We start from the raw sequence: 21498 nt of genomic DNA on the forward strand, positions 1-21498 counted from the left end.
ATTCTCATGTGCTGCATCAAAGTAATTTATCAGAAAAACCATCAAATCATAAGCCAAGAGAAAAAGGTTGCAAAAATTAAACAACTTGTGCTTCCCCTCCAGCCAAAATTGGTACTTGAAAATAAAAACAATATTTTTCTAATGCTAGAGAAGCTGGAAAATTTAACTAACACAACAAATGCCACTGGAAGAAAAGTGTTTTTACTGGATGATAGTCATCTTAGAGGTGTTTCCCATGAAATAAAAAATTCGAACAAGGAGGTAAGTGCCATAGGTTATATCAAAGCAGGTGCTCGCATTGACCAAGTACTATCAACAGTAACAGATACTTCTCAAAAGATAACCAAGTAAGACTACATTGTGATCTATGGTGAATCAAATGATGTTGCACACAAAGAAGGTTTGCATGCCACTAATGAGTTAAGAACAGCTCTAAACCTCCTGAAGCATTCTAATGTAATTGTGTTTGACATTCGACACAGGCATGACTTAATACAATCCTTGTGTGTAAACAAGGCAGTAATAGCTCCAAATATACATTATGCAGAAATCTGCAGCAGTTCTGTGAATATTCATAGGATTGAAGTTCACAAATTTGGTTGAGAACTTTACACCACTCATGGCCTTCACCTCAACTGGTATGGGAAAAACAATTTCACCACTATAAGCTATGACATTATTGCAAATGCAAGGAACAATGTGAACCCAGGACACACTGCTTGAATGAAAAGTGTACCACTACACAAGATAATTGTAGGACTCGGTATAGGCACGCTACAGAGGACAACTGCCAGGTGAATAAACAAGGTAAAAGTGCTTCTTCTCAATCAATCAGTGTGTGGAAACAGACCAAACTGGAAAAATCGGTAGTCAAAAATACCATGTCCAGACCTTCAACTGAAACTACTACTTAATCAATATCCATGAGCCATGAGGTATAGATTATGCCGATGTTCTGTGCTTTAGTGAGCACCATACTGATTCTGGTACAGAAAAACTTGTGACAAATAATTATTGCTTAGCTACATCATTTTGTAGAAAGTGTAAAGAAAGAGGTGGTACTGCCATTTATGATAAAAACATGAAGAACAATTGATGTGGAGAATTATTGTTTAGAACAACATGTTGAAGCATGTGCCATAGAATTGTCTTTGAATAACTCTCATATATCAGTAGTTACAGTGTACACAGCACCTTCAGGGAAATTTAATCTCTTTTTGAACAATTTAGATGCTCTCCTAATATACTTATTCAAACACAAAAGAGATGCAATAGTGCTTGGGGAAATTTAAACTTTCTAACAAATTGCAGAGACAGACTAAACCTAGAAAATCTGATGACTACATATAATCTTGCTTCTGCAGTTAGCTTCCCTACTAGAATAACTTCATGTACAAGCACAATGATCGATAATATATACATAGACCAGACTAAAATAGATGATACAACAACCAGGCAAGTCTTGAATGGTCTCTCTGACCACAATGGGCGAAGACTCACTATCAATAGTGCAAGTATCTGTGAGAATGACAGTGGCACCAATTAGAAAATAGCTAGGACAATTAATGTAGAAAATATCCAGACTTTTACATCACATATCCAAGCCAAAGACTGGAGACCTGTGACAATTTAGAAAATGCCAATTCCAAATATAATCTTTTCAGTAATGAAGTGGCACTGATATTTAGTAGTAGTAGTAGTAGTAGTAGTAGCAGCAGCAGCAGCTTTATTCATCCGTAGATATCTTTTTACAAGGGTATAGAACATGTCAAATTACTTAGAAGTTTAGACCAATTTAAAATAAGCTAATTCGTATACACATATATTTACAGACTTCTAGTTAGAGACAATCATTAGATTCTACTCCCGGTATACAATACTATTTTTTACAAATAACTTATTAAATAATGTAATGCCACACTGTTCACTCATATCTCACTATCAGTCAATGCACACACTATACACACATCGTTTCATAATACTTCACTCACTTCAACCACTACACACACACACACACACACACACGCACACACACGCGCGCGCGCGCGCGCACACACACACACACACACACACACACACACATACACACACTGGTGATCTCTGGACCATTTTCTGTATTGCAACTTCCCATTTGCTACATTGAAAAACTGAGTCAGCAACCCTCCAAAATGAGTGAGATGTTGAGCTCAGAAAGAGGAAGAGGTGTTAGTACTGTGCTATGCACAGCTTGAGAGGAGAGTGTTTCTAGAAAGGAAAAAAGAAGGAAAAAAACAAAGTGAAGGTGTTATGTGGAATGTTGGATGTTTTATAATCATTATTATTATTATTTATTTCTATAACATTTTTTTATCAAGCACGTACTCTGTTTTATCTAAGTAATCCTTCAATGTATAAAACATATTGCATAACAGGTACTTTTTAGCTGCCTTTTTAAATAAGTGTATTTTTGCAATTTCTTTAATCTCTTTTGGTAATTTATTGTACAGTTTTATTCATTGGTAGAAAATGCTGTTTTGAGTTTTATGTTTATTTTTTTATTGGTAAACGTAAGTTGGGTCTATCTCTTGTTGCATGGTCATGGACAGAGCTGTTTGTGCAGTAATTACCAATGTTATTTTTGATGTGTACAACTGACTGGTAAATGTATTCACTGGACTAATATTTTTGGCTATTATTCTTATGGCTCTTTTCTGGAGTTTGAAAACTGTGTTCATATTTTGTGCATTTGTTCCCCAAAAAAGAATGCCATAGCTAAGAATTGAGCGTACATATGAATAATATGTAACTAAAATACACTGCATATTACACACTGATGATAGGATTCTAGGGGCATAACATGCTGATGACATTCTGTTTGCAAGTACCTTTGTGCGTTCACACCACTTCAACTGAGAATCAATATTCATTCCTAGAACTTCTGCACTTGTTACACAATCTATAGAGGTGCCATCTACATTTAATTTAACATCGTCATTTTTCCTCTTCAAACTGAAATTCATGGCATTAGTTTTCTTTATATTCAATGTCACTTTATTGCTTACTGACCAATCATAAACTTCCTTCAGAGTTTCATTTGCTTTCTCAGCAAGAAGTTATCTTGTTTCCTCAGTGACTATAATATTGCTGTCCGCAGCAAAGAGAATTTTTTCACCATGAGTAACACCACTGGGAAAGTCATTGATGTATATCAGGAATAGTATTGGTCCTAACACGCTACCTTTCGGAACCCCTATATTAATTTATTTTGGTTCTGATAAGTGTTTTATTAAATGTTTAGATCTACTTGAAGTATGTGTTCTCTCTACTCTTTCTACCCCATCTGCTAGGTATGATCGAAACCAGTCATTGGCTACCCCTCTTATTCCTAACACTTCTAATTTATTTAATAGAATCTTGTGGTCGGTTGTATAAAATGCCTTAGAAAGATCCAAAAATATGTCTCTGACACACTTATCTTTATCAAGAGCATCAAGTACAACTTTTGTGAATTCTACTATGGCTGACTCCATATTTTTGCCACTTCGAAAACCAAACCGTGATTCGCTTAAAAGATTGTATTTATTCACATAATTCATTAAACAGTCTTTCATAATTGCTTCTATTATTTTTGAGAATGCTGACAGCAGGGAAATGGGCCGGTAATTTTCTATGTCTTCTGCACTACCTTTCTTAAGCAAAGGTATAACTCTTGCCTGTTTCAGCTGCTCTGGAAAAGTCCCTGATGTGAAGGATTTATTTATTCTATTTGTTAATGGGCCTTGTATAATCCCTATGCATTGTTTCAGTACACACAGTGGTACTTCATCTAAGCCTACTGACTTTTTATTTTTTAGTTTTTGAACAGTTTTATTGACTTCATTCTCTGTGGTTGGAAGTAACATCATTGTATTTAGTGCAACATTATTTACAGGTGTTATATTTGTTTTGGGGAATTTTTGCTGTAACTTCTCTGCAATACTTGAAAAATGCTCATTTACATAGTCTGCTAAGTGCTGTGGATCATTTATTACCTTATCCCTCTCCCTTAGCAGTATGTTATTCTGTGTTTGTTTGCCTCTCCCGGTTTCCTTTTTTATAACATCCCAGACTGTTTTGCTTCTATTCTCTGCATTATATATTATTTTGTCATTAAATGACTTTTTTGCAGCAGTCAGCACCTTCCTGTAGATCTTTTTGTATCTATGATAGAAATTTAAGAATTCTGGAGCATTGTGAATCTTTTTCATGGAACTGAGTTGTTTTAGTGTTTGGGAGGACTTCTTAATACCTGCTGTTATCCATCTGTGTTTGTGAGATGTTGATACAGACATGCATAATTTTGGAAATGCCTTTTCCAAGTTCAGTTTAAACAACAGGGAGAATTTAGAAAATTTCATATTCGTATTGGTTTCCTTATACCTTCATCCCAGCTTTGTTTTTCTAGTTTTTTTGAAAAATCTTTTATTTCGATTTCTGATGGATGTCGTTTTTAGGCTTGTAGTTTAGGGAATGATTCAATGTCTGATTTTACTGTTGTTATTTGACAGAGATGGTCTGATAGTCCGAGATCTTTTACAGCTACATCACATTTTTCCCTGTCCATATTTGTGGCCACATGGTCAATTACTGATGCAGTCATTGTAGTAAACCTTGCTGCACTATTGACCAATAGGGACATGCCAAAACTTTGAAGGATGTTTATGAAGGTGATATTAGTGTTGATGTTAATGTCCCCACACAGAATTATGTTGACCTCTGTACTGGAGTCTTTATCTAGAACTTCTGTTAATTTATTGAAAAAGTGTCCACACTACCACTGGGAGATCAATACACACACAAAATGATTAATTTCTTGGTGATATCAAGCCCTGTTAATTTAACAGCTGATATTTCAAAGTGTTTGTCTTCACTTACTGTACTGAGGTCATGTCTTGATTTGAACTGTGTTCCTTTTCTGATATAAATGCATGATCCTCTACCCTTTGCAGTGGAGTAGTTCTGCAGTAAAAGTTTGCGCTTTCATACAATGATAATACTACATGTTAGATTTCTGTGTCTCTACACCAATGCTCAGTAATACAAACTACTGAGCAGTTCAAATATTGGAGCTCAACTTCTAATAGTTGTATTTTATTTTTTATTGATTGCATGTTTTGATGGAGGATAGTTAAGTCTGAGAAATGCCCCATGTTTCTCTTTCCAATGTTTTTTTTATTTCTTTGTGACATCTGGTATCTGTGATATTTGAAGTGTTAAAATCTATCTTGTGAGTGATTGTTTCAGTATTTTTTAAACTGCTGGAGATACTCTTTAGGCAGGGGAACCTGTTGGCTGGATTTATCCTAAAAAAGACCTACTTTTCCTACCTATGACAACAGGTATTTGACCATGTGTGGCCTGAGATCCACCCCCTATATTTTTATGAATCAGCTGTACCAATCTTCCCTTCCCAGTCCTGTATAGGTGTAGGCCACGCCTAGTGAAACCTCATCGGTTGATAGTCCCGACGGGCACCAGAGAAACATGAGCAAAGTTGGTTGTCCTCAGAGCCATCCCTAACCCCACATTGATTCGCCTCGCAGCTCCATCAAGGTGTGGTCAATCGTGATGCTGGAACAGTTCAACAAAGTGTATGTTGGTGCAATGAGTCAGGGAAGCTATCTTGTACAGGTCACCACCTATGTCATATGCCCCATCCCTGTCCAAACTGTTTCCTGCCTCACTCGCCATCACTACATGGTCCTCTTTTATAAAGTCCTTACATAAAGACCCTAGATCCTCTATCGCATGACTCAGCCCTGCATTTGGCTTGAAGATACTAGTGGCCTGGTACGCTGCCCCTAAACTTTCCTGTAACTGAGGGCCTACACCTCATCCATGGCTACTACCTAACAGCAGCACTTTCTTCTTCCTAACACTTTGTACATTCCTAGGCTTCTTGGCCTTGGTTGAAGTGTGCTGCACATTCCATGCTCCTCGTTCTACCTGAGGCTCTCCTCCACTTAACTCTGGCAGTGGTAGATTCAGATCACGTTCTCTTTCTTCCTATCCTCCTACCAGCTGCCAGTTCCCAACCACCCTCCTCCCCCCTACCTCCCATGATCCTTATCAGTTCCTTCCTTGCTTCCTCCAACTGTGCCTGACATGCACAGATTTTTCTTTCCTGTTCCCTAATCAAAATGTTCCTACTGCATATTCTGCAGTTCCAGGAGAGAGCCTTTTCTGTTCTCCAAACGTTCCCCCACTGCATGCCGCCCCCCCCCCCCCCCCCCAGTGAAAGTATTTCCTAGAAGATTGGCAACAAATCACTCTACTCAATATCCTATAACAGCTCCTACATTTCTCACTCATGGTCAGTTTCGAAAGACTAGTTAAGTTTAAAGAATGTTTTAAATTTGTCAAGGACACGAGATTGGCTGTGTGTAAGCAAAAAACGACACAAAGGTCTTATGTTTGGTGGTGGTTGTTTTTGTACTGAGACAAAGAATTTACGTTATAAGGCGTGTTTGGTCAGGTTTTTAAACGTTTATAGCTTGGAAAATTTAGGCCTAGATCATGCCTATCTAACTAGTAAACAGTACAAAATGTGTTAGTTAAATAAGGGTTAGAAACATTTAATTACACTTTTATTGTGACAATAGACACTGATGAAACTTGTAGCTGTCTTTTTGAATGAATTTTGCGCTATCAAGAAAAAGTGAATAGAATTTTTCATGTTTATGCCACGCAAAATTTTATTATCAGGACTTCAGCTGAAGAACAAGTTTTTTCAAGGACAATCTCTGCTGGGACACTAATATTCAGTTGTGTGACAAGGACAGACACTACAGCAAGTGAACAACACAAAGAAAATTTAAACTTGACACAATTTCCTCTTAAAAAAGTTCTTTTGTAACACACTCAAAACAGTATGGGAAGTGATAAGAAGCGACAATGGTGCAAATTTCCCCAGTAGGTCCAAAAATATTGTTCTCAGTAATGAAGGTAGCAAGTACAAAATCAAGAGATTGTGACAAAAATGTATAATGAGAACTTTTTAAGTGTCCTTGAGAAAACAGGACACAATGACTCCTTTGAAGAGGCCTTAAAAATACTGAAAGGTCATTTTCTAGAGCAGATAGGTATAGCTCTTATAACAGTACAGGAAGTAAGAAAAACCACTATTTCTTTAAAAAGCAAAAATCCAACTGGTGTTGACAACATCTCCAAGGTATCTTCCCTGACAGGATGAAATATGCTATTGTAAACCCCCAATACAAAAACACTGATGCCTCAGATGTTGCAAATCATCATCCTCTCTCTCTTTTGACTATATTTTCTACAGTCCTCAAAAAATTAATATATGTCAGGATAGTCAGTCATCTAAAAATCTTTGCAATAATTATTAAAAACCAGTTCGGATTTAGAGAAGGTATCTCCACAGTCGAAAGCTATATTTTCATTTATCGGTAATGTTTTGGAATGCCTTGACAAGAAGATATTGCCTTTGGATATATTTTGCAATTTGTCTAAGACCTTTGACTGTGTCAATCGTAGAATACTTTTACAAAAGCACACCACTATGGAATCCGAGGACAAATGGGCAACTAGCTCAAATCCTATCTACATCTACATCTACATCTACATTGATACTCCGCAAGCCACCCAACGGTGTGTGGTGGAGGGCACTTTACGTGCCACTGTCATTACCTCCCTTTCCTGTTCCAGTCGCGTATGGTTCGCGGGAAGAACGACTGTCTGAAAGCCTCCGTGCGCGCTCTAATCTCTCTAATTTTACATTCGTGATCTCCTCGGGAGGTATAAGTAGGGGGAAGCAATATATTCGATACCTCATCCAGAAACGCACCCTCTCGAAACCTGGCGAGCAAGCTACACCGCGATGCAGAGCGCCTCTCTTGCAGAGTCTGCCACGTGAGTTTGATAAACATCTCCGTAACGCTATCACGGTTGCCAAATAACCCTGTGACGAAACGCGCCGCTCTTCTTTGGATCTTCTCTATCTCCTCCGTCAGACCGATCTGGTACGGATCCCACACTGATGAGCAATACTCAAGTATTGGTCGAACGAGTGTTTTGTAAGCCACCTCCTTTGTTGATGGACTACATTTTCTAAGCACTCTCCCAATGAATCTCAACCTGGTACCTGCCTTACCAACAATTAATTTTATATGATCATTCCACTTCAAGTCGTTCCGCACGCATACTCCCAGATATTTTACAGAAGTAACTGCTACCAGTTTTTGTTCCGCTATCATATAATCATACAATAAAGGATCCTTCTTTCTATGTATTCGCAATACATTACATTTGTCTATGTTAAGGGTCAGTTGCCACTCCCTGCACCAAGTGCCTATCCGCTGCAGATCTTCCTGCATTTCGCTACAATTTTCTAATGCTGCAACTTCTCTGTATACTACAGCATCATCCGCGAAAAGCCGCATGGAACATCCGACACTATCTACTAGGTCATTTATATATATTGTGAAAAGCAATGGTCCCATAACACTCCCCTGTGGCACGCCAGAGGTTACTTTAACGTCTGTAGACATCTCTCCATTGATAACAACATGCTGTGTTCTGTTTGCTAAAAACTCTTCAATCCAGCCACACAGCTGGTCTGATATTCCGTAGGCTCTTACTTTGTTTATCAGGCGACAGTGCGGAACTGTATCGAACGCCTTCCGGAAGTCAAGAAAAATAGCATCTACCTGGGAGTCTGTATCTAATATTTTCTGGGTCTCATGAACAAATAAAGCGAGTTGGGTCTCACACGATCGCTGTTTCCGGAATCCATGTTGATTCCTACATAGTAGATTCTGGGTTTCCAGAAATGACATGATACGCGAGCAAAAAACATGTTCTAAAATTCTACAAGAGATCGACGTCAGAGATATAGGTCTATAGTTTTGCGCATCTGCTCGACGACCCTTCTTGAAGACTGGGACTACCTGTGCTCTTTTCCAATCATTTGGAACCCTCCGTTCCTCTAGAGACTTGCGGTACACGGCTGTTAGAAGGGGGGCAAGTTCTTTCGCGTACTCTGTGTAGAATCGAATTGGTATCCCATCAGGTCCAGTGGACTTTCCTCTATTGAGTGATTCCAGTTGCTTTTCTATTCCTTGGACACTTATTTCGATGTCAGCCATTTTTTCGTTTGTGCGAGGATTTAGAGAAGGAACTGCAGTGCGGTCTTCCTCTGTGAAACAGCTTTGGAAAAAGGTGTTTAGTATTTCAGCTTTACGCGTGTCATCCTCTGTTTCAATGCCATCATCATCCCGGAGTGTCTGGATATGCTGTTTCGAGCCACTTACTGATTTAACGTAAGACCAGAACTTCCTAGGATTTTCTGTCAAGTCGGTACATAGAATTTTACTTTCGAATTCAATGAACGCTTCACGCATAGCTCTCCTTACGCTAACTTTTGACATCGTTTAGCTTCTGTTTGTCTGAGAGGTTTTGGCTGCGTTTAAACTTGGAGTGGAGCTCTCTTTGCTTTCGCAGTAGTTTCCTAACTTTGTTGTTGTACCACAGTGGGTTTTTCCCGTCCCTCACAGTTTTACTCGGCACGTACCTGTCTAAAACGCATTTTACGATTGCCTTGAACTTTTTCCATAAACACTCAACATTGTCAGTGTCGGAACAGAAATTTTCGTTTTGATCTGTTAGGTAGTCTGAAATCTGCCTTCTATTACTCTTGCTAAACAGATAAACCTTCCTCCCTTTTTTTATATTCCTATTAACTTCCATATTCAGGGATGCTGCAACGGCCTTATGATCACTGATTCCCTGTTCTGTACATACAGAGCCGAAAAGTTCGGGTCTGTTTGTTATCAGTAGGTCCAAGATGTTATCTCCACGAGTCGGTTCTCTGTTTAATTGCTCGAGGTAATTTTCGGATAGTGCACTCAGTATAATGTCACTCGATGCTCTGTCCCTACCACCCATCCTAAAATATCTGATTGTCCCAGTCTATATCTGGTAAATTGAGATCTCCGCCTAAGACTATAACATGCTGAGAAAATTTATGTGAAATGTATGTATGTATGAGGTCGGTAAAAGGAGCCAATTATTAACCTAGTTCGGTTGTTTAGTGTAACCTCCACCCATAATAATTCACAGGAACTATCCACTTCTACTTCACTACAGGATAAACTACTACTAACAGCGACGAACACTCCACCACCGGTTGCATGCACTCTATCCTTTCTAAACACCGTCTGTACCTTTGTAAAAATTTCGGCAGAATTTATCTCTGGCTTAAGCCAGCTTTCTGTACCTATAACGATTTCAGCTTCGGTGCTTTCTATCAGCGCTTGAAGTTCCGGTACTTTACCAACGCAGCTTCGACAGTTGACAATTACAATACCGATTGCTGCTTGGTCCCCGCATGTCCTGACTTTGCCCCGCACCCCACCCGTTGAGGCTGTTGCCCTTTCTGTACTTGCCCAAGGCCATCTAACCTAAAAAACCGCCCAGCCCACGCCACACAACCCCTGCTACCCGTGTAGCCGCTTGTTGCGTGTTGTGGACTCCTGACCTATCCAGCGGAACCCGAAACCCCACCACCCTATGGCGCAAGTCGAGGAATCTGCAGCCCACACGGTCGCAGAACCGTCTCAGCCTCTGATTCAGACCCTCCACTCGGCTCTGTACCAAAGGTCCGCAGTCAGTCCTGTCGACGATGCTGCAGATGGTGAGCTCTGCTTTCATCCCGCTAGCGAGACTGGCAGTCTTCAGCAAATCAGATAGCCGCCGGAAGCCAGAGAGGATTTCCTCCGATCCATAGCGACACACATCATTGGTGCCGACATGAGCGACCACCTGCAGATGGGTGCACCCTGTACCCTTCATGGTATCCGGAAGGACCCTTTCCACATCTGGAATGACTCCCCCCAGTATGCACACGGAGTGCACATTGGTTTTCTTCCCCTCTCTTGCTGCCATTTCCCTAAGGGGCCCCATTACGCGCCTGACGTTGGAGCTCCCAACTACCAGTAAGCCCACCCTCTGCAACTGCCCGGATCTTGCAGACTGAGGGGCAACCTCTGGAACAGGACAAGCAGCCATGTCAGACCGAAGATCAGTATCAGCCTGAGACAGAGCCTGAAACCGGTTCGTCAGACAAACTGGAGAGGCTTTCCGTTCAGCCCTCCGGAATGTCTTTCGCCCCCTGCCACACCTTGAAACGACCTCCCACTCTACCACAGGTGAGGGATCAGCCTCAATGCGGGCAGTATCCCGGGCCACCACAGTCGTAGTCCGATCAGGGGATGCGTGGGACAAGCCGGCCGTCCCCGACAAACCCCCATCCGGACCCCCACAGTGATGCCCATTGGCAACAGCCTCAAGCTGTATGACCGAAGCCAACACTGCCTGAAGCTGGGAGCGAAGGGATGCCAACTCAGCCTGCATCCGAACACAGCAGTTGCAGTCTCCAACAAATTTTACATATTCACATGTACCTTTACCTTTAATCCAAATAAATACAGTTTCATTAACAGATATCTTACGTCTATTACGGGTATAGAGGGAAAAGGGTGAGGGTGAGATACATGATGATTTGCCAAAGTCTTTATTTGCATTTTCACAAACATGGTATGTGCGGTAGGCTATGACGTCACGGTCGACGAAGCTTTCAAGTCCTGATACATTGGGTACACCTGTACCACCTCGTACAATTGCGACAGTTAACCACCCATTACCATGGGAAAATGTATCATTCAGATCAATACTGAAGTTCAGTCTACATCCACAAAACACAGCGGGTCCATCTAGTAGTGAATGTGCAGCGACAGATTTTATAGTATTCTTCTTCTTGTCAGCAGCAGATGTTGTCATTTCGACGTCTTTAATTGTTTTATATATTGTCTGTCTTGCACGGCGACGGTATCTTCTGTATGGCATCTTGGCAGCGTTCAATGCAGTTGCCTGTGCAGCAGCAGCAGCGCGAATGATCCGCTCCGCGGTCAGCGCTCGCTTTTATAGCCGCACACTGGCGCAGCGCCAGATAAGGGACTTAGAATATTTTCAGCGTCTGCGGGAGCGTTATCCCGTACGCGAGCACTAGTCGTACTAGGTGCTCGCGTACGATGTTCGTCAGTCTTCGGCGGCTGGCACGCTGCCAAGATGGCCTTGAGCCGCCTTATCGGCGGGGTCAAAGGTCACGCGCTCAGAGAGCTGACGTAACATGCTGTTGCATACTTTATGTCGACAGGGCAGACAACTGAAAATAGTGTTGGATGGTAACAATACGCTGGTAGGATGGGTAGAGTCCAACTGGGAAACAGTAAAGTATGGGGTTCCACAAGGGACAAGTATTGTGAGGCAGTAAGACATCCTCTATGTAGAATTAAATGCCAACCAATTACCTGAGGATGTTCTGAATTAGTTCACAGTAAATTCTCTATCAAAAACTTCAGCAAAACCAATTACATTCATTTCCATTCTGGTCACAAAAGCCCGCACGAGATAAACACTGCACATGGGAGCCAGCAGATGGAAAGAGTAGATTGTTTGAAATTCTTGGGCATACATACAGATAACCCTGAAAAGGCTTAGTTCAGCAACATTTGCCATCTACATAATTGCCAAAACTGGAAACATCAATGTCCTAAAATCTGCTTACTTTGGCTATTTTCATTCACTTATGTGTTATGGAATAATCTTCTGGGGCAATTCACCACTGTTGAAAAGTTTTGACGAGTCAGAAAAAGGTTGTCTGAATTTTATGTGGAGTACCTCCAAGAATCTCATGTCACAACCTTTTTAAGCAAATAATAATACTAGCCATTACTTCACAATACCTGTTTCAATTATGACATTCATGCTTCACAATCCTCCTCAATATGAAACAAATGGCACATACCATCTTCATAACACAAGAAGGAAATGTGATATACACTGTGACCTGAAAAATTTGTCTCCAGTGCAAAAAGGTGCAAAATACACAAGCACAAAAATCTTCAATGCACTTCCAAGTAATATTAAACATCTAAGAGGTAGTAATGTAATATTTAAAAGTAAATTAAAGGAGTTCTTGCTTGAAAAAAGTTTCTTTCTCTAGAAGAATCCTATAGCAGAGAGAGATAAGATTATTTACCATGTATTGTTGTGTATTTCTGATTCAATATATCTTCTGCTTTAATTAGATTAATCGGTGATCTGTAAGTCAAGACGATGGTCACTTTTACTCTGTAAAAAACTTTTCAGATAAGATCTGAAAATTGTATCTTAATCTCTGTTTGAGAGTGTAATTAGAACTCACTGACTGTGTTACTTTATTATTATTTTCAATTTGTATTCATAATCTTTGTTTATTGTCCTGATGGAAACAAATGTAATAATGAAATAAATGTCTTGACTCATTCCACATCCATTCGTTACAACACAAAAATGGATTTATGGAACACATATTGCAATAAACAAATTTTCTATGTGAAGTATGAGTGTCGTCTTATATGTGCACATGTTAAATAATAATTATTGTTGTCCACTATTAAAACAAATAACAGGAGGAAGGAAAAAGAAAAATGAGAAGAAGATATGACCAAAATCACAGAAAATCATAGGTCTGATAAGAAATGTAGTAAGCTCCTTAGAATCTATTTGTAAATAAAGTTTGCAAAATATTTTTCGTTTGTGTGACAAAACTGTCTCAGCTGAGACAAAAAGATAAAGCACACGCCAAGTATCAGGAATGTATAAGAAGCTTCAACAGTAATTGTTGATTGGGGGTTAAGGGATTAAACAGTATGGTCTTGAAAGTCTCTTCGGGTTTGTTACCGGATCCTAAAATCAACTTGACTCGATATTTCGGCGATCCAATTGTTCGCCATCTTCAGGAAATGCTGCTTCTGCTGATGAGTCCCACTGAGAACAGTTCTCAGCGGGACTCATCAGCAGAAGCAGGATTTCCTGAAGATGGCGAACAGTTGGATCGCCGAAATATCGAGTCAAGTTGATTTTAGGATCCGGCAGCAAACCCGAAGAGACTTTCAAGACTTATTACGCCGGGAAAGCCTACGTAGTCACAAACAGTATGGTCCTCAGCTCTTTGGTCAAGAGGGATATGGAGTTAGAAATTTGATCGGATTTTGAAAATATGTAGGAGTGATAAGACTGGGATATTAAATGTCATATCCATGCCAGAGCTGAGAAATAATGTAAGGATGTGTAAAATATATGGGTGAGATCAGTACATAGGGCAGAGCAGATGAGGGGACTCTAAGGTCTCATCTGTGGTGAGATCAATCACACCTACATCCAACTCACCACCAACCCAATTAAAGGCAAATACAGTCATAAAGTAAAGAATCCCTTCTACACAGAAGATTTGTAAGAATAAAAGCAAGAAGGCTAAAAATGTAATAGCTATCAGCTGGACCAGCAATAATATAATAAGATGAGAGAAATAATCAGGCGAGTGTCCCCGTGTGATGGGGCCACCCCTCCCACAGTTGTCCCACCCCTGTCATATTTCAGTTATATTCAAATCATTAATGAGAGAAGACACCCATAATTTATTGAAGTGTTACCCCTAAACTGGAAAAAGGAGGGGGGGGGGGCACTAGTTCCATCTAAAAGCAATTAAAACACAGTAAAAGACAGACGACTAAGTTTCTGGCAAAGGAGGTAGGGTTGAGGGTCCTCCAGACCCAGACCAGCATGCAACAGGAGGCACTGTATCCCACCAGATGTTCCATCTCCATGTGAGGAGAGATCTGCACCTGCAAATCTGCATCTAGCATCACCAGACAGTCAGCCAGCTCATTCCCTGAGATACTCCCATGACTTGGAACCCAATGAATGACAACTTAGCAAGCTGTATGACTAAGATCAGAGAGAAAGTCATGAATAGCAGATATCTCAGAATGACAAGAGTACCATCAATCAACAGCCTGGAAACTGCTCACTTAGTCACTACAAATTAAAACATGGCTGAGGGAGGTCTGATACATAAAATGTACAATTCTGTCGATGGCTATCGGCTCTATTGTAAAAACACTGCACGTTCCCAACAACAAATGTTATTCCTGTCCTATCCATGGTTTTATAACCATTGGTGAAAATGATGGTAGCACCGATCGTGGGGGTGCCTGGAACTTTGGGTCCTTGAAATAGATTGGTCTCTATTCTTGATCTGCATAGGTGTGGAAAAAACATGGGGAGTAATTCTAAGAAGGAGGTCACAGAAGAGGGCTTCAAGGTACATTCCAACTGATAATCTCACCTGAGAGCAAGGGTCAGGGGGTCACTGCACCTTGTGTACGAAAATAATTTGACAAGTTGGACTGGTAAATTGTCATGTGGTGACTGCATAAGTGTGCATGAGTTTTTATCAAAGGGGAGCCCCAAAAAACCAGGACTTTGTAACAACATCCAAGTACTGGTTATGTATACAAGTAGTGTTCTGGGACAGGATGGACTGGGATACGACAACATAATTGCATGACTCATTTTTGAAGCCATGGGAAAAAGTCGAAGAGGAGGGTACCTTCGGATGGTACCAATAACTGGCATTCAGCCAAGGCTCCAGATTTGGAGCTATATCAAATGCAGAAGTTCTTGACATAAGGCATAGGGCTGGAACACAATCTGATGGAGATAATCAGCCTACTGATGGCAATGGGAAAAAGTGTAACACACAGAATGGAGACCTGAGAGAAGCCACTCTCTTGGAACCATGAGGAGCTGAACAATGTGCCTCCTCAAACTTGAAACAACCGCTGGGATAAAAACTGATGATTAAAAATCAGTAGGGAGTCTTGACAGTCCCTGTCATGGAAGGTAAGTAAAATGTGACAGTGCCAAATGATGTTTTATGTAAGTCAAAAACGAGTGTAATGAAATGTTGATGTTTAGAAAAAGTCTGTTGGATTGCTGCTTCCCAAATTGTCGCTTGTGGGTCGTCCCTCCCAGAAATTTCACTGGTGGGAAGGAAAGAAAAACCCAATGATTCAAGAACTCAGCATAATCAAAATGCTACCATCCTTTCACGCAGTTTGTAGAGGACATTGGAGAGACTAATTGGTCAGTAGCTGTCAATGGATGTTCTGGCTAAAGGACTGGGATGATGATACTATCTTGGCATTGTGAGGACAAAACACCTTCTAGCCTAATATGGTTGAAAACTCTGAGTAGATAGTGATTTTGAGGAACATTCAGATGTTGGATCATCTGATTATGAACTGACTCAGGGCCTGGGGTCATATCGTGTGACGAGTCAAGAGCCTCAAGCAGTTCCAATCAAAGGCTTATTGAAGTTTGGCATGGCACAGAGAGGGGGAGGGAGGTGTTAAGGGTAGGGAGATGTCTTAAATTGATCACTTATGTGTTCTGAAGGTAGCTGTCGCAAAGTGGATTTCATGGTACGCAGCAAAAATCAATTGTTGGTACAAATACAACCTGACGGAAGAGATCCAGAACAGTTGCTTAATTTTAGCAGCCCAGAAGATTATGGAGTTTGGCCCACGCCTAGCATGAGGCAGCAAATGTTCGTAAGGAGGAAATGTAATACACCAGGAGCCCTTCATACTTCATTTAAATAAATAGGAGACCTTAAGTGCAAAGCCACTTAAAAGTAAGGAGAGTAGTTTGTGAAAGGTGTTCTTGAGATGTTACGGGGCCCATCCACAATTCTAAACAGTTGCTGCAATGTCTCTGGTCCTCCACAGCAGCAAATGGTGTCCATGAAAAGGAAAATAGCAGTTCCAACTGAGTGGGTTGCCATGTTGGAGACATCTCCCAAAACCTCCTCGATGCAATCTGAAGAGGGGGAGTGACAATGGCAACAGAGGTATACAACTGTGAGTTGGCTCTTCAAAGAGCCCAAAGTGCTAATTGGTCCATTGGGTGGAGGTAAGAAAGTGGATCAGCAGAAAGTGGCCACTGTTACAAAGATCGTCATGTGGCGATCACTGTAGCGAAGCCACATTATTAAGAAATGAGGTCGTAAGGTTGATAGCCAAAAAATTGCCATGGGAGGCATTGAAGTGGGTGGGAGTATTGTCAAGGAGGTGGCAAGATTAGGAAGATGGATTACAAGGAAACTTGCCAATCAGAAGGCCGCTATCAGGCAAAGTATTACTTCTGCACAGCTGTTGGTGCACATTAAAGCCCTGAAGTACGAGAAGAGGTGGGGGGGGGGGGGGGGGCGGGGCATGGGAGAGGTTATATTATGGTGGCCATCTCAAAGTAAGTACATGGCTTGCCTGGAGGTATATAAATGTTACAAATGGTGATAGCTGGGGTTGTTTGTGTTTCAGGGTGTGTAAGTGGACAAGCAAAAAAAATTCCCGGATTTTTTACGGATATCTCGTTTAAAAAGTATACATTTTCCCGGCGAAAATACACTTTTCCATGCTAAGTGACAGTAGTTTTCCATAGATTTTTCCTTTGGAACTGTAAAACTTATCACTCCTTTGAATGGTTAACATTTTATACACTAGCGTAGAACTTCCCAGAAAAAAATGGGGAAGAGAAGTTTTGGAAAGACCTTTGATGTGCAGCTACATATATGCTGCATATTTTTGTATTACGAAAGTATAAACTAGAACTGCACCAAACACAGCACGTTAGTTTCCGGAGCGTTGAAATCGAGATTGCGACATCCTTTCGTAAGCCAGTCATATCTCATGCAATGTGATCTCACCAGCCAGTGACAGCAGATATTCAAAGCATAGGACACTTGCTATAGTCAGCCAATAGCAAGATCACTGTTACGTAGCACGAGCACACGAAGAGGAAAAGTTAATGGTTTACATTAATATACATAGTATAGCTACAAGAAAAGCTAAGCTTTCACATATAATATTGCACACAAATGTGCCAGTAAATTTAAAATAATGATATAAATGTCTGGTCTTCTGGGCTCGAAATTCTTGTAAGTGGCTGGTCCTCAAAGTGTTCAGTTTTAAATGCTCTTGATTCAAGAAATTAATCCCACTTTCTCACACATAACATAATTCATCTTGAGTAAAAAGAAATTTACTTTGAAAGTAACGCTTTTTGAACCACCATTCGCAATATAACCCCGAGACTGCTAGAAACAGATTTGATTTAGCAGTTGACAGAGAGTGCCAGAAAACAGGCATTATTGAGTGTGCGCAGCTGCAGTGGTGTAGGAAGCCTGCATGTTCTTATGTATAAAGCACTTAGAGAGGTTACATTATGACATAAAAGAAACAGGACATCAGAGGATACTCCAAAAGCATCAGAATTTCGTAAACCATACTAAAATGCATAATTCGGCTTGAAGTGCACACTGCTTTTTTCCAGTCCCATCTAATACTAAGCTTTTCAGTGTGGTTTTTGGGATGTAAATTTTCTTGGAGTACTAGTACTGTACTATCTCATAATTACTTCTTTATTATGGCATAATGCCATACATGGCAGAAGATGAAAACGTGCACTTTAAATTCAGCGAACAATTGTAACTAGCAAATACTGTGGAACGAAACACTTCGTTTCAAATTAATTGATTGCCTCAGTGGAAAGATTAACAAAGCCAAATATCTTTAGCAAACTGACAAAAATAATTTCATTGTTCTGCAAGGTGATTAATGTTTGACTGCTAAAAATTTGGAAATAAAATAAAATCAGAAAAATGAAACTAATAATATATTTTTGGCCTCTGCAATTACATGAATGTATTATAATTCATTTGATAGCTCCCAGCCGCAGAAACCCGTCTTGTTTTCATTTGATGTGGGAGCTGGCTGTAAACAAAGAGGAAACAGCGAAATCACTTACCGCAAACAGGGGTCAGGTGGAGACTAACACCCTCCCCACCACAACTCAAGAGAACTCTGCGCATGCACGAATCTGGAAGCTAGGGCGTGTGAGAAAAAATTTTCTCGTTAGCATTTGGCTGCTTGCTGCCTATACAACTAACAGCCACACTTCCAGGTAGCAGGAAGCAGGAGAAGGTACTGCTCATACGCGAGTCAACTACAGATGCACATGAGCCCGCTGGCAACTGGTCAAACGAACCTAATGTAAATAGTTGTGACATCACGCTCATAGAAAACAGTGTATTGTTACTAAGTATTACACAGTCTCTGCCCTAAGGCCTTTGACATATTTTTGCTGTTTGCAGACACTTGTGTGTGCACGGTGTTTTGTTGTTGTAAATGGTGTATGTCCTTTGGCACTAAAGTTTTAATTGTTTTTCCTCTCGTTTACATTTTATTGCTGGAGTATCATTCTCCAGTAGCAGGATACAGTAACATTCTTTGCTAGAGAATAAATTCTTACCAGTCAAAATTACAAAAATTTAACTGAAAGATAAAACAAAGATAAATTCCCGAAATTCCGAAAAATTCCTAGGTTTTTCCCGGTTTTCTACCGGATGAAAAAATTCCTGGGTTTTTCCCGGATTGTATACACCCTGTGTTTGTATTGCTACTGGTTCCAATATCATTCGGAGGGGAATCCACTCACAGCTGACATCTGTGTGAAGCAATGTACAGACTTCTCCAGATAAGCTCTACGGGTCAGTACGGTTCAGACATAAAGCATGGTAAGCTTGAAGAGTTGGGGAATGATTGTCAGTGAAGTGTGTTTCTTGGAGAGCAACATAAATTGCAAAATGAGATGAAATTAGCTGTTGTAGTTCTGGTAGTTTCATTGTACCATCATGTTCAGAGTGTTCAAATCAGTATGCAGGAGCCAGGAAGACACTTCGCATCTCGGGATCAACTGTCTTATCACTGGCAGTGGTGGAAAAACATCAGTAAACAATGTGAAATCTGACGGCACAGCAGAATATGGCATTTCCATGGCCACTGGAGTAACGCTCTCCAGAGATTTCTTCTTTTTTTTTCTTCACTTTCACAACTTTTGGCACTGAAAATTCTGACCTATCCACTGTGGGTGTTGGAGTAGATGAAGAGCACATAGTCTGGCCATCAACAGTCTGCAGCTCCTGCGGCCCCTGGCTTGTGTAACATCTCTTATCTGTGGATTACTTGGAAAAGGGTTCCTGAGAGAGGGCCCTGTAACTGGTAGAAGCCAGAGGAAGAAGCTGCTTCTCCAGATGGGCGTGAAGTTAGTGTCATTACTGCATGTAACAAAGAACTGTGATAGCTCTGTGCATTCATAATTCCTTAAATGATGTATTATTTGATGTTCCAATTGTACTCTTGCTATTTCATGATTATTCTCTTGAAGATATACTAATCTACACCTTAGATAAATTGGGATAATGCTGACAAGAACAAATTTTGTTTTGGTATAACAATAGTTACTGCTGGTTTGAAGGTAATTTTCATAAATGAAAATCAACACTACTAACACATTTATGGAGGTTATTTTAAAAGAGGCACCAAAAGTTTATGGACTGAGTAAAAAAAAAAAAAAAAAAAAAAAAAAAGGGGGGGGGGGGGGACATACAAAATTTAACTGGTATCAGTGAGTTTAAATATAAACTCAGTGAAACTAGAGGATCAATTGTGAAGTAGTTATTTTTCAGTTGTGATCCACTTTTTTCCTTCTGGAAATATTAATAAGTGCATTCTTTTTGCAATGAATTTATCTTAAACAGACAATGATAATTTGTCCAGTACCATGCTATTGAAAATCTGTGCAACATGAGTCATTACACCTGAGTGTCTGTTATATAATGAGGGTAATTTGGTTCCTGCAACCAAGCACATTTCCCTGAACTGTGAAGATGAGAATTTACTCTCGAATATATCCCCTTATCCCAACACCCTTCTACACTGAAGCAATGTTGGTCTTGCCCGTCACATTCCTTCCTCCATTTGAATTTTATCTTTTTATTTATTTATTCTTCTCATCTATAAATGCCTCTGCTCTCCATTGTGTTTGCCATTTCTTCTACTTCTTCTTCTTCTTCCTCCTCCTTCTCTAAAACAATTTTTCTTGTTCTTGTTCTTCTTCTTCTTCTTCTTCCTCCTCCTCCTCCTCTATAACCATTTTACATCTCACTTTATCCCTTACATCTTTGTTTCTGAACTGAAGATATCAGAGTGATAATTAATGTGCTGAGCTCCTATTAGTCTGAAGTTTTATATCACATATTTCACTATATTTCTCTTCAAGCAAGATAGGTCTCTATCAGGCTAGGTTCTAACTACTCTCCCATCTCCCCCATCCAATATCTCTTACCTCTCTGAAAAAGGAACCACTGGTTCCAAAACCTTGGAGTGCTGTTATTTAATTTTACATTTTTCTACTGGATACTGGGTGTTTCACTTTTGAATGTTCCTGGCTAACCATCTGTTAATTTGTTTACTTCAAATAGATCAGTTTCAGTGTGTGTGTGTGTGTGTGTGTGTGTGTGTGTGTGTGTGTAAAAGAAAGCTGCATCTGCATTATTCCCTCCAACCAGTTAGTCCTTTTCATACAGTTTCTGTGGAAATGGTACAATTCCTTTTAGAATACAGACTGCCTATGCATGTTTGTTATTGCATGTTCAAATTCTATTAGGTAGGAAATCTAGTGCAAACCAAAGTTTGCTGCTGGGGGAAACTAGAATTCTGTATCTCAGCTGGTGAT

The 21498-nt window shown here is 40.2% G+C and overlaps 1 protein-coding gene across 4 annotated transcripts in view; it reads right to left on the reverse strand.

Moving 5' to 3' along the window:
• Positions 1-21498, reverse strand: part of LOC126481107 (uncharacterized) — a 103599-nt gene that overhangs the window by 49342 nt on the left and 32759 nt on the right. The gene's annotated exons all lie outside the window — the stretch shown is intronic.

Source organism: Schistocerca serialis, chromosome 5 (genome assembly GCF_023864345.2).
Source record: "Schistocerca serialis cubense isolate TAMUIC-IGC-003099 chromosome 5, iqSchSeri2.2, whole genome shotgun sequence".
Taxonomy (NCBI): domain Eukaryota; kingdom Metazoa; phylum Arthropoda; class Insecta; order Orthoptera; family Acrididae; genus Schistocerca; species Schistocerca serialis.